At 35.4% G+C, this 13,266-nt stretch overlaps 1 protein-coding gene across 2 annotated transcripts in view; it reads left to right on the top strand.

Moving 5' to 3' along the window:
- Positions 1-13,266, top strand: part of KCNIP4 (potassium voltage-gated channel interacting protein 4) — a 358,211-nt gene that overhangs the window by 178,824 nt on the left and 166,121 nt on the right. The gene's annotated exons all lie outside the window — the stretch shown is intronic.

Genomic DNA, 13,266 nt, shown 5'->3' with positions numbered 1-13,266 from the left:
GTATTTACACAATGAACAAGTTCTTAGAGATGTTATACCTCGTGTCTAATGAAAAGTTAAAACTTCTTTTGCTGGAAGAGTTATTGGATCAAAGGGCTAAAAACTATATTTTTTCCCTGTTCTTGTGAAGAAGATGAGCAAGGTTGACTGTCAAGAGTGTACCAAAGAGTTTTGACTGTCAAGAGTGTACCAAAGAGTTGGCAGTGGTTCTGAAATGGAGACCATCTGACAGAAAGAAGCAGCCTCAGAATTTCTAATTTTGGTTCTTTAATTATATATGAAAAAGGGTTTTTGCTAGTGAAAAAGTATGGTTTGTGAACAACAAAGAAAAGACTGTTAGCTCAGATTTAAAAAAAAAAAAAGTAGACTGTTTGCAATGGGAATGTCAGGGATGTTGCTAACACATCATATGCTATGCTATTTATTCCATGTGGAGTTTTAGAATCCCGTAAAAAGATGTTGCCTAGTGGCAAGGTGCATCTAGCTCTCTGAAAACCTCCAGAGACATGGCACATTCATAGCAAAAAGGAATATGCTAATTTATATCAGATCTGACAACTCAGGCTGGGGTATTAATTTGTACTAGTTCATTGTCTATTTTGAGCAAGTTGCACTCTTCTTTCATGTAATAAAATCCTAAAAAGTACTTATTTTCCTCTTTGACTGGAAAATGACTTTACGATTAGACCTGCTTCTTTTTTAAAGAATTCTTTGACATTCCAGATACACAGAGAATAATATATTACAACCCAAACAATTAGTCCTGTCCTTGAAAGGATGATCAGTAGTCTCACATACAACCTCAAATGGAATCAGATTCATGGTAGTTCATTTGCCATTCTTCTTAGTCATTTAACTCTGCTATTTCATATTCCCATAGGGTTTTTTGGTTGTTTTCCCAGAATTATTTACTAAGATTTTGGACCACCTTAGAAAAATATTAAATTATTTTAAAACTAATAAAGTATCAGAAGTTCAAAATGCTTATTGTGTGCATCAACAAAGGCTGTTCTGGTTCTGTAATCCTGTGCTCAGGTGCACAACTCTTCTCTCATTCTCCTTCACAATTAATGATTTCTGCTAATCGCACAGAAAGCAAATAAAAATCCCCTAATACTCAGTGAGGTAAATATTTTGTAACAACATAACTTAATGTTAGTTTTGGTGCTACGTAGTGCCCTTAGGAAAAATCAGACAGCAGTCCTGCTACATAAGGCTTAGAAAAATACAGATGTTATGTCAGAAGTTGGAAGGGCACATACCCACTGGTAGACTCTAGACTCATATGAGGGCAATACTGCATGTAGATGGGGAAGAGCAATGGTGTACTTTCTTCTGGGCTCCCTGTCTTCCCCTGGCTCAGCTGGTATTGGAGCTACAGCTGTGCGTTTCTTCTGAATAAATCCACCTAATCTTCCTGGGCAGCCACAGAGGGCTAAGAATAATCTTGCTCTTTAGACTTGACTTTTTTTGGTCAAAGACACACATACCCATCATTCATTAAAAATTAATGTATACAGGAGCAATATAGTGTTTTAAACTTTAAGACTGTGACAATAAAGAAGAGTAGAAATAAGTATTTGTTACAGTTGCAGAGATCTTAAAACTTCTTAATTTTTATTTTACCTTTTAATGAAGAATTACAGACTGGCTCAGGGTGAAACAAATGGAGTCCTACGAAGTTTTTATTGAGTTCTACAGAAATAACACAAAACATATAACAAGATGCAAACTTTCATTAGACTTGGGAGTCTATTAGCTCCATGATTTCTTTTTTGTCCAATATTTAACCTAGTGACTTTTATCGCATACATTTATCACTCCCAAGTGCAAAGCCTGTGGCTATGATGGAAGGACTGACTTCTTTTGTGACTCCTTATTCTCTCCGAGGGTGAGAATTGTGTGTATCTCTGGAGAAAACAGGCTGCTGCTTATCAGCTGTCATTAAAACTGTTACTTTATTTTAAGCTAGAGTTCATAGCTGATACTTACTTGCTCTCACCATGACCATAGGATGAATATATACATATATATACATTATTATTATGAACAAATATATGTAAAGTTACAGTTTTGTGGGGTTTTTTTATCAGTCAAATTTAACTTGAAGTTTACTTTGCCCCTGAAATTGAAAAGAGGAGAATAGCAGTTCTTGTGAAAAGCAGCATGGTGAAGAATAAATAAAAATGGTTATGGCTCATTGATTCTCTTTTGAACAGAGCAAAGGCATAATATCTATTGGGAAATATAATGTATTGCATTATATTTATCTCATAAGTTGGAGACAAAGCTTAGGTTCCCACTTGAGACCAGAAGAATCTAGACTTTCTCTTTTACTACCCAGCTAGGAATGCAATTTCTTTAATGTAGGGAACAACATATACTTCATATTCTTGTCTCCTTTTTGTAATGTATGGTTTTCTGTATGAAACAACTGGGATTTCAGCCCCCACCCACTCCCCCCCCAATTCTTCCAACGTTTAGTAACTCTCAGGTATAACCATACTTTGGCCTTAGAATGTCAGAAGTGTGTGGCTGGAGTCAGTGTCAAGAAAGTCATATAGGACTCTAGTTTAGTTTCAAGGCTGATGGGCACTACTTATACTGTTCCTGGCACTCATCTGTGTCTGTTTTTTCAGAACCTTCCATGCTCACAGTTCACCATTTTCCCTCACTTATATGTTTTCCTTGTACTAGATTAATTTAATAGCTTACACTGTAGGCAGGTTCCCAGTACCTAACCCAAGTCTCCTTTATTAAAAGGTAAGCGAATTACTTCTCACAGTGCTGTAGACATGGAATCCTCATAATTGTTCATTCTTTTCATAATATCATTTCAAACACTTGAATACTGTTCCCATGCATCTTCCCCCTTTCTCTGTCCCTAAGCCCAGCCCTTCCTCACAGATCACAGTTTCTAAGCTTATTAATTTTCTCATCATACTCTCATCTTGGTCTAATTTTATGTGTGTCTGATTAAAACTTGTCAGAGTAATCCAGTGGAGGATTCTCCTGCAGCTCATCACAGGCAACAGAGTAGGGACAGTTTGTACAATGTATAGTTCAATATAGTTATCAGATCCTTCTCTGTAGTACTGCTGCTCAGCCATTTATTTCACAATCTTTTTTCCATAAATGTGTGATCTGCTTTTGGAGGATTTTTGTTGACAATCTGCTTTTAAAGTATTAAGTATAAAACTGTCTTGTAGAAGATCTTCAGGTGGAACACTAAAGACTGGGAAGTAATAAATTTTAATAACATTTTTGTTTCCAAAGCAAGACACTATTAAATTATATTAATATATATATTTGAATTTATATATATATTTTTTATATATATATAAATCCTAAAGATAAAAACAGGTTAGAAAACTAAGATTCAACTTCACATTGCCAAAACTAAAATATTCTGAGAATAAAATAATCCCAACAAATAGCAATAAATGCACCAGGTTCATAAGGTAATGGTTAGTTTTTATTTTCATTTATTTTGATAGTCATTCTCTTATATGTACTTGCAAGCAATTCACATAAGAATATGTGTAAACATATCATAAAGTGAAGGCATACTTTTATTTATGGGGTTTATTGTGCTTTTTTTCAGGGCATTATTTAGATATTGTCAGTGACTGTTCTGACTCATTTCACTGTATATGCCGAAACTGTCAGTCACATGCTTATATAAGCCCTCCTGTCTGAACTCGAGCAACTCTGCAGAACCCACCCTCTCTACTGAATCTGCTGCTCAAACTTCTGTAAAATATGTCGTCTAGACACTTCAGTTGAGTCTTTTTAAACTTATAGTCAAAAATTGTGAGATTTTTTTTATAATCAGCTTTTTCTTATTTTAGCAGAGATGAGAATCTGTTATCTATATTACACTGCATTATATAAAATGCATAGAATGAATTCTCACTACCTGAATCAATGCCAGACTTAAACAACACAATAATCGCTTTTTTGTCTGTGCCGCAGGGGCTAGGATATCCAGGCCCTATGGATAGGGGCCTGGTCTGTCAGCTCACCATTCACCAGTCCCTCCTTTCCCCTCTGTTTCTGGCCATATAATCCCATCATCTGTTCTGTGCTAGTTCTATTCCTTATCTGTTCATGTGCTAAACCAATTCAGTTCAGTAACCTGCAGAAAACTACCTCAGCATAGAAAGTGATTTTTTTTTTTTTCTTCCCCCCCCCCTTCCTGTGTTGAAGGTTAAATTAGTTTACTGTGCAATCAGGCAAGTACCTGAGCTAATAACAGAGAGCAGGCAGGGTCGCACGGTGAGGAGAGGGGGAGGAATGGCATTACCCTTTTTGCAGCAGTGAACCACTTAATCAGCTCTTTTGCAATGTAGAGACTCTAATTAGTGTCTCGAATTTAGATGTCAAATTTGTCATGACAACTAAGCTAGGCAGTCTTAGTACTATCCTATAGATCACTACTGTATTTTCATTCTATCATATTTTTGACTTGGCCCATCTATTCCTGAGTATAAGGAAAGAGGCTTTTGTACTTTGAAAATTGCTTAACCCTTCAGAATGCTTTTTTCAAAAGACAAACCCCAGGGAGAAGATCAGATTAGAAAGATGAAGTCATAAACCAAGTGGAAGCTGACTGTTTACCTACTGTTCTGCTCTGTAAGAAATTTGGACCTAGTAAAGAGATCATTCAAAAATATGCAAATTTGGTGGGAAGCACAAGGAAGTAGTTAAAAAGGTTAGACTGAGATTATAAATATTACCTAACTGCAAGTGTTATCTGTCTTTTCCACAAGTGGATGCCAGTTTTCTCAAGCAACTAAAATGTATCTTTTCTGCTTCTTGAAATTAGACTTGCAAGTATCTCTTAAATTACTTTTTGAATTATTCTGTACTAGCAATATGAACAAAAAAGCTATTTAGGGATTTCAAAAGAAAGGTGTTTCTTACTGCTTGCTTATTTTTTATTTAAGGATAGTATGAATAAAATAATTGTCAGCTCCTATTATATGATACTTAATGTGGTGTTATAAAAGTGCTTACATTATCAAGAGTTTCCACACAGTTATAAATGAGATGACACCTAATTTCGGTAGATTTAGCACAGGTAATAAATTTGTAGAGAGAGAACATTTCAAAGAAAATAACTTATAGCAAATAAACTTAAAAAATATAACCTCTCTAAATTGTCTGTCAGCAGTTCAGGATTTACCTAGATTATGCAAGTTATTTCTTCTTGTGCTACCTTTTATTAAGATATTTGAAGGGAGTCTATACTTTGAAAGTGGCTGCATTGGTTTTTTGATGTTGCTATATTCAGCAATAGGATGAATAGATGAAATTTCTGTCAATAATTCTCAAATTTCCAATTGAATATAATCTCTCGATATTATGCTCACTTATTTCTTGGGGCAACCCATTCCAAGGTTAGTAAATGAAATGTCACAATTTTTCCCCCTGAGTTTTTCTTTAACGTTTACCATCCTATTGTGAACACATAATTACTAGAAATGGATGATTAAATATGTTTTTCAGTCTTGGTTTTAGCTTTGCTTTGATTTAGGAATACAGGGGGTGTTATAGGGGTTAATGTCAAAGATTCCTCTCACTTTGAATCCAGTCTTTGTGAGGGGCCTTGACAATGTTTAAGGAAGGGGTGAAAGAACATAAAAATCATGTTACTGGCACTTCCCCAGTATTCCAGTCCCAAACAATGTGTATCTTGGGGACTTCTACAGTCAGAAGGTATCACCTCTCTGCATTTAATATGCCCGGAGGGATTTATTTTCTTCTGTTCTTTGTTTTGTAACTTTTTAATCTGTATGACTGTCTCTTGGCAAGGAGTTCCACAACATAACTATCTAACTAATGTGTGAAGAAGTACAACTTTCTGTTTGTTTTGAACTTTTTACCAGTTTAGCACACAAAACTTCATAACCAGTTTCACAGGCTTCACTGCTCGTCATGCATACTGAAAATATGAGTGGTTTATATCTGAAATGTGTGTAGAAACATTTTGAATTAAAATCGTAGATGTTTTACTTGACAAAGCTCCACATGAAACTTGTTAGCACTGTAGTTTTTCATGTTTTGTCATTTTTGCATTTGTTTTTGTATTTAAAAAAAACTAAATATTGCTGCCAGTGAATCGTAAGTTTCCAATCCAACCTGTTTTCCTGTGGGAAAGTTTCCAATCCAGCCTGTGGGAAGGATGTTCATTTGGAAAATATCTAGAAGCAGTACACTTCAGACTTGTGCTAATAACTTTCCCTCTCTAACCACCAGGAGTATAAGTCCACTGTCAATTTCTGTTGAAAATTCCACTATGAATGGTTCTTGGCTCTCACAAGTATTGAAATCTAAGTTTTAGGCATATATTACTCCTTTGAAGGATGTATGAACAATCTGTTAACAACATTGAAAACGAAGCTCACTCACGAGGTTGTTACAAACTGCCAAAGATATTATTCCTTTAAAACTGTGCTTAGAAGTCTTTGTTCTGACAGTTCTTTTTTTTTTTTGTAACAAACAAACAAGATTTTAAGGAAAAGCTAACAGTTTCAAGTACTGCCTTTTGAGTCTCTGTTTTCCATAGCTTAGATGTTTTTTAGCTCAGAAATAAATGAATCTATTTCATGTTCTGAGAAAATGTCTAGAATGGTTTACAGATTGTGCAAGCACACAATAGCTAAAACAACTATATGTACTGCAGCTTTTCTTGAAAAATGAAGTAAAAGAGTCTAGGAATTGATTTCCTACATATTTCTTATTTTACTGAATATTCTAACTCCTGCTTTGAAGATGCTCCACAAAACATCTTCAGAGCTACCCTTTAGGAGGGAAGGCTTATCTTTTGTGTCATGACTGCATAACCTTTGAGTGACTGGGTAGCAAGTCTGATGTGACCCCTACTGTATTATTCTGCTTTTGTAATCCTTTTGCTGCTTCCTTTCGTTTTCTACAAGTTTTTTAATCTGCATACATTTCTCACCATGACTGAATTTTACAGGGTTATATGTGGCAAACTTAGAGGTAGGTGAGTTTGACCTACACAGCTGTGCTGCCAAAAGTCATTACCATGGAGTCTGTTATGCTGGAAAAATTGTTTTTGTGCTGTTTCACTTGGGAAGTGAACTGTGACTGAGATCGCCTGCTTTGGCAGAACTGAAGCCCTGCAGCTGCCCCACCGCTGCTGGATTAGCAGTGGTTTGTCAGTGCTGTGCATCATGCAGCTGCATGAGCGAAACCGTTTTGTTAGGTCAAGTATAACATCTAAATCATAAGCTCTTTGGACCAGAAATCATGCCCACCTTCCTCTTCTTGCCTAAACACATACTTTTTTTCACCTCAATAGCCCCTGTAAACCTTTGAGTTACCTACTACTGCCACTAACGTTCATGAGACCAAGGAATCCTTACTGTAAAAAGCTGAGAACATGAACTTAAGGAAACGGCATCTTACAACACAGTCTGCTTACTGAAATACTGCTTTTACTAGCGATGGACGGTAGAAGTCAAGACCCCAGTGAAAATGGGATCCTTACCCAGAATAACACATCTAATGTTGCAGCCAACTTAAATGTAGATGATATCCTATGGCTATTTCCCTAGATTATTGTTTTTTTTAATTCTGTACAAGAACAAGGCAGCTCTCAATTACCACTGCATGCATTTATTGCAACATTCAGGAAGCGACTGAGAAGAAATAAATAGTGCTGCTACCTGGTTAACCCTTCATGTTACTTCATAACTCCTATAATTCATGTATGTCAGGACAGGGGTCCATAAAGGATATCGCCTAGTTCATTTAAGGTTTGGGGTTTTTTATGGGAGAGTGTCTTCCATGTTACAACCAACCACGGAAATATAGATACACAATTTATGCTGCACCTTGAATACCTCTCTGAAACCTCACAACTGACATCTGAAAGTCATTAATTGCCATCAAGGTTAAAGAAGGATTACTGGAATCTGACATATTAGACTGCAAGAGTAGTTTGTCACCCCAGGCGAGGTCCTTGTACATGCTTAGTGTTACAGTGTACAAGGGGAAGCAAGAAGAGAATTCTCACTCCTGAGCTGAAATTTGAGGAAAAAGTGCTGAAGTGCTGAGCTGGAATAGTTATTTTTGGTGCTTTAAGATCAGCTAAATTGTTTTCACTACTTGCTCTGGGAAACCTCTCTTGAGCAAAAGAACCAGAAGGGCTATCTTGGTCCTTTACCACTTAGGTCAGGATTACTGTTCTAGCTGGAATACCATCTGGGATTTTAGATTAAAGGAAAACAATGCTTCAGTTTTCTGATACTGAATTAATGTTATATAATTCATTCTTATGTCGACCCCAAGACTGATTTATAATGTGTTGTGTTAATTTGGGATGTAAAATAATAATTTGTTAATACATTGATTTATCAAGTAATTCTCCTATTGTGACCTTTATTATCCAATTTTGATTAGTTTATAATAGTTTTTATAGTAGCTTTGTTTAATGATGATATTTGCTCACTCATTAATTTTCAGAAAATCCATTAAGAAAAAAATGATTTATTATTGCTGATTGCAAAATAGGTCAGTAACTTCAAAAATTTAAAACAATAAATTCAAGAAAATTCTAATTGACAACAAAGGTTTTGTGCCTGGAGATTTTAACAAGGAAAAAAACCCAAAACCCTCACTTTAGCCTCTTTCCACTTCTAAATAGGGCATTTTAACTTAACTGATGTTAAGGATGTAGTAACATCAGATATACTCCCAATCGTAAGTTCTATATTGTTATATGTGAAAATCTTGGAATTGATAACTAATTCTTTTCAACTATTTAAATAGTTGATCCTCATTTGATTAATCCAAATGTTAAAGACTCCCTAAGGCTGTGATTTTAGCTTAATTGCCTCTTTTCTGTCCCTGTGCAACTGTTTTATTGACTCATTGGAATTATTCAAGAGATTAGCGGGGCATAATTTTTTACGTCACAGAAATATCCTGGTTTGACCTTATTCAGAGATTATTGTGTCTTCCTACGTCTACACAGCACAGTCCATAAAATTTGCCTTGCAATTCTTGCATGCTTTATCTTCAGGCTTGTTGACTCTACTACAGTAAGAACTCCTCAAGGTAAAAGAGGTAAAATTTCTCCTTGTCTTAATTTTTTTTAAGCTTAACGATTGCCTTTTTTTTTTTTTTTTTTTTTTGGAGGTAGGAAACCAATCTTTCTGAAAATGGTTGAATACAGAGCTATAACGCTTTCTAATCTCCCTTGACTTTCCCATGCTGTAGTTTCTATCAAATTTTAATATTTTCTCCCTAGTGATAAGCTCGATTAACTAATGAAAACATATGTATGAGTGTCTTATGAGTCACTGTCAAGCTCATGCAATATTGATGGTCTTCTAAGCTTTTTGGAATGATGCAATCAGAATGAACCCTTAGAAATAATTTACTTTACAAGTATTTATTCAAAAGCTGTCTCGGTCATGGTTTATATTAATAATGACACAAGGAATAAAATCAACTTGTTTATCACAATCCATTGTTTCTAATGTTACAGTTGTTAGATTGATGTGTTTACTTATTGGGACTTGCCCCTGAGTGGGAAGCATCACCCTCCAACATGTTTCGCTTTCTCCTTTGTCATCCATTCTTTGTCATCCATTCTCATGTACTATGCTAGGATGAACATCTGTATTATGGGATGTCATAGGCTGTGTATGTATGGTGACAAAACTTGTGCAGCATAACAATACTCCGAACACAATTTAACCTGGAAGCTGAAAAATGCAGTGAAAAAAAGAAAAAGGCAGGGGGAGGGAGGAGCGTAACACTATACTTCAGCTTTTAATAACAAAATATATTTTGTGATTCTTCTTTTCTCCATGTAAAGTGATAGTCTCTTTTAAAAATAGATCAGATTCTGCTAGTCTATGCTTCCCAGTTTTGACAAACCATATGAAAACCTGTAAGGAAAATACTTTTTTTTTTTTTCTTATTCCACAAAATTAAAAGTATGCAGCCACATCAGGTTTTGTTCATACACTTGTTTGATTACAAAACAAGGGGAAAGGGAAGGAATAGTAAAGGAAAAGAATAAAAAAACCCCAACCTGGATATGACTAACTAGACTAGGTAAAAATACAAACATAAAATAAAAATCAATGCTTTCTAAATTTGTTCTCAAAATCTGATTTCTTTATAATTATTCTGTCTTTTCTTGTATGCTATCTTGCTGTTTCACTCTTTACTGTATTTCTTTTACCTTTGTTTCTGTTTCTCTTTTAATGCTCCCCCTACAATGCCCTATTCTATTCTCCATTCTCTTAATATAACACCTCCCATTTCTGAATGCTTAATCTGCTAATTAAAGTATTCACTCTTTGTCCAACATGTGTGGTTTTAGCTGTGATCATACTTCCCCCCCCCGTTTTTCTATAAGTTTCCCAGTGGCCATTTGCTTAGTCTCCTTTCAGTGATCTGACTGAAGATCACTTACAGGACCGTTTCCTTTCTCAGGGAAAAGGTTTTAACTTGTGCTTTCTGTGTGCCATCACATACTGAAAATCTAACTAGTTGCTTTGCCATCAGTCTGAAGAGTACTTACAGCACCCAAATCAGTTGGAGGAGCAGTAGATATTGCAATGTGATGTTTGGTGGTTAATTAAACAGTCATTTTTATATCACAGTCTTAAAAAAAAAAAAATCCATAAATGTTTGATATTTTGTCTTAAAGATTTTTTTTTGGTTTTCCTCATTATTGGGTAAAAGTGCATTATAACTAAAGATTGTAGCACAGATTTCAAAAGAGGAGCTGCTTTCCAGAAGGATGTATTTTTTTTCTGGCTAATTGTGTGTCAGAAATTTCCATTCTGAAGACACAGTTCTTCTAAAATTTTGTAGTTCTCACTTTCACCTCTTGCTTACTTTAGAGTATTATATAACTCCACTGAGATTATTAGATCTGGATCAGATGAAGTTTTAACCTCTTATCATATCAAGAATGAAAAAATAATATCTTTATTTCCTAGGATTTCCTTGTGGCATAATCCAGTATGTGCGATTCTGATCTTCTGATCAATTTGTTATAGATGAGAATGAGCCTTTATAGGAAGAGAAGTTGACAAATTTGTTCAAATCGGGACTATATAGATGGAGAAAGTGCAGCAGGGAAAAAAATACCAACAAGAGAAAGGTAGTTTATTGGTCAAGATGGGCTTCAAAATTGAGTGAAGACAGCAGCGGAGATGATAGCCTGGTAGATATAGCATTAACTATGCAGTAGACACTACCGTTTCAAGTAAATGCAGAATTCTTGGACAATGAGTCAACAACAGAAGGTAACTGATAAGTTTTAGGTAGATCCCAAAGTGTATATAATAAGGTGATGTTTAAGGATTTTTCTTGCAGCTCTAGGTAAAAGCTCAAATCTCTGTTCTGAAATCTCTTCAACCATGAAACAAAGGACACTGGTCATTGGTACAAAGAACTGGAGGCAAAGCCACTTTGACTTGGTCAAATCTTGGATCCCAGGCTGATGCAAAACAGACAGACATGCAAATAATTCCTTAATTACGCTTATATGAAAAGAAAGATCTTTTTCTTCCTTTTGAAGAGAGATTGGTGGTTTTTTGCTTGCTTGTTTTTTCAAATCGAATTATGCTAATTTTACGTTTCTACTTTTTTTTTTCCCCCCACATGAGCATATCAGTATTTTCCCCCCATGTTGTCTTAACGCTTTGGAAGAATGTCCATAAATACCTACAATGTTATGTGTTGTCTTTATGGTTTACAATTTCTTTATTCTGCACTTCCTCTGAAACACCTCCCCTGCCCACGTTGACAATTAGCAGTATGCTATGGCATTTTCTGTCATTCCTGTCAAAACTGTCCCATAGTTCCCATGCCTGTTTGCCCGCAACCCACTGATTCCTCTGAATAACCCAGAGACCTCCTCTTCTCTAGACATTGCACAAATGACTAAGCTTGTCTGTCGTTACAGAAGTCCTACGTACCAGGGAAGCAGAGATAACTCAGTTTTCTGAAGTGGTAGCTGTTTAAGAAAAGAAGTTGTCTTTTGAAAGAGAGAGAGAATAAAGAAAAGTGGTGCCTGGGATATGCATGATCAACGCAGACTGAATGAAATGTTTCCCCAAATGAATACAGTTGAATGCTACAGACATTGGTATCTGTAGCTATAGTATCTGTATTAGTATCAGTTCAAGAGAAGGAAGATTACATAGGAAAGTGTGAACCTTGCACTGAAGCCTTCCTGCTTTTTTCCTTAGCTTAGCAGACATTAAAGATGTTTTGGGATAGAACCGATTTCTCTCCTACCTGCTCAGAACTTGGAGGAAAATGCCAAGGAACCTATGAACTTCACTGGGCCTTGATGAGCTATTGTATATTTTAATGACAAAAAAAGCAGCCATCAACATGGTGGGAAAAATAAGGAATTAATAATTCTAGCAAACCATCTGAAGGTTGCCTTACAAATATATATAAAAATCAGAACAAATATAAGACTAAGATCTGTACAGACATGGGCTGATTAATAGCACAACAAAAATCAGGTTTCCTTTTCTGCGAAGTGCTACCTCTTTCATTTTTAAAAGACATGTCCTAATTATTAATCAGAGTTGAGTTGTTCTTTTTTTTTCCTTCCCCTTTATCATAAGGGAACACTGACATATCCATTCCGCCTCTCTGTTTATTATTCCATTTTTGGAATCTGAGACAAAACATTCATATCTTCCTCTGGTGCTAGTTCTCAAATAACTGCTGTTGAGTAATGTGAAAAAGTTTCCATTTGCCCTTCACAACTCAGTGAGCTGTAAACACTGAAGTAATTGAGCCACCCACATCCTGGTCTGCAGGTGATATGAGTGATGTATTTTATTAGCATTTAATTAAATTGCAAATATTATGCTAAACTGTGAAATTGCTGGCAAAAGTTGAATAACTGGATTAAACGACACCCTTGTTTAAAAGCAATAAATTAAAAGATTGTTGAGTAATCTGGAGAAAATATATTCTTCAGCTCTCTTGAAGCAATTAACCTATGCTCTGCTGCTTTTAAAAAAATAAAAAAAAATATCCGTCAGCAAACATACTGAAATTTGAGGCTGTTGCAACATTAATTTCACACCTTCCTAGTTTAGGTTAATGACTTCTGATTATAACAATGAAGATTAAATGGATCTCATTCATTCTGTAGTAGTAAAGAGATAATATACACTTGCAACAATTGCAAATGACTAAAATTAAATTTTATATTATTGCATTAAGATTCAGGGAGGGCTG

Source organism: Ciconia boyciana, chromosome 5 (genome assembly GCF_034638445.1).
Source record: "Ciconia boyciana chromosome 5, ASM3463844v1, whole genome shotgun sequence".
Lineage (NCBI taxonomy): Eukaryota > Metazoa > Chordata > Aves > Ciconiiformes > Ciconiidae > Ciconia > Ciconia boyciana.
The sequence above is the reverse complement of the archived record's forward strand: the minus strand, read 5'-3'. Positions and strand labels throughout refer to the sequence as shown.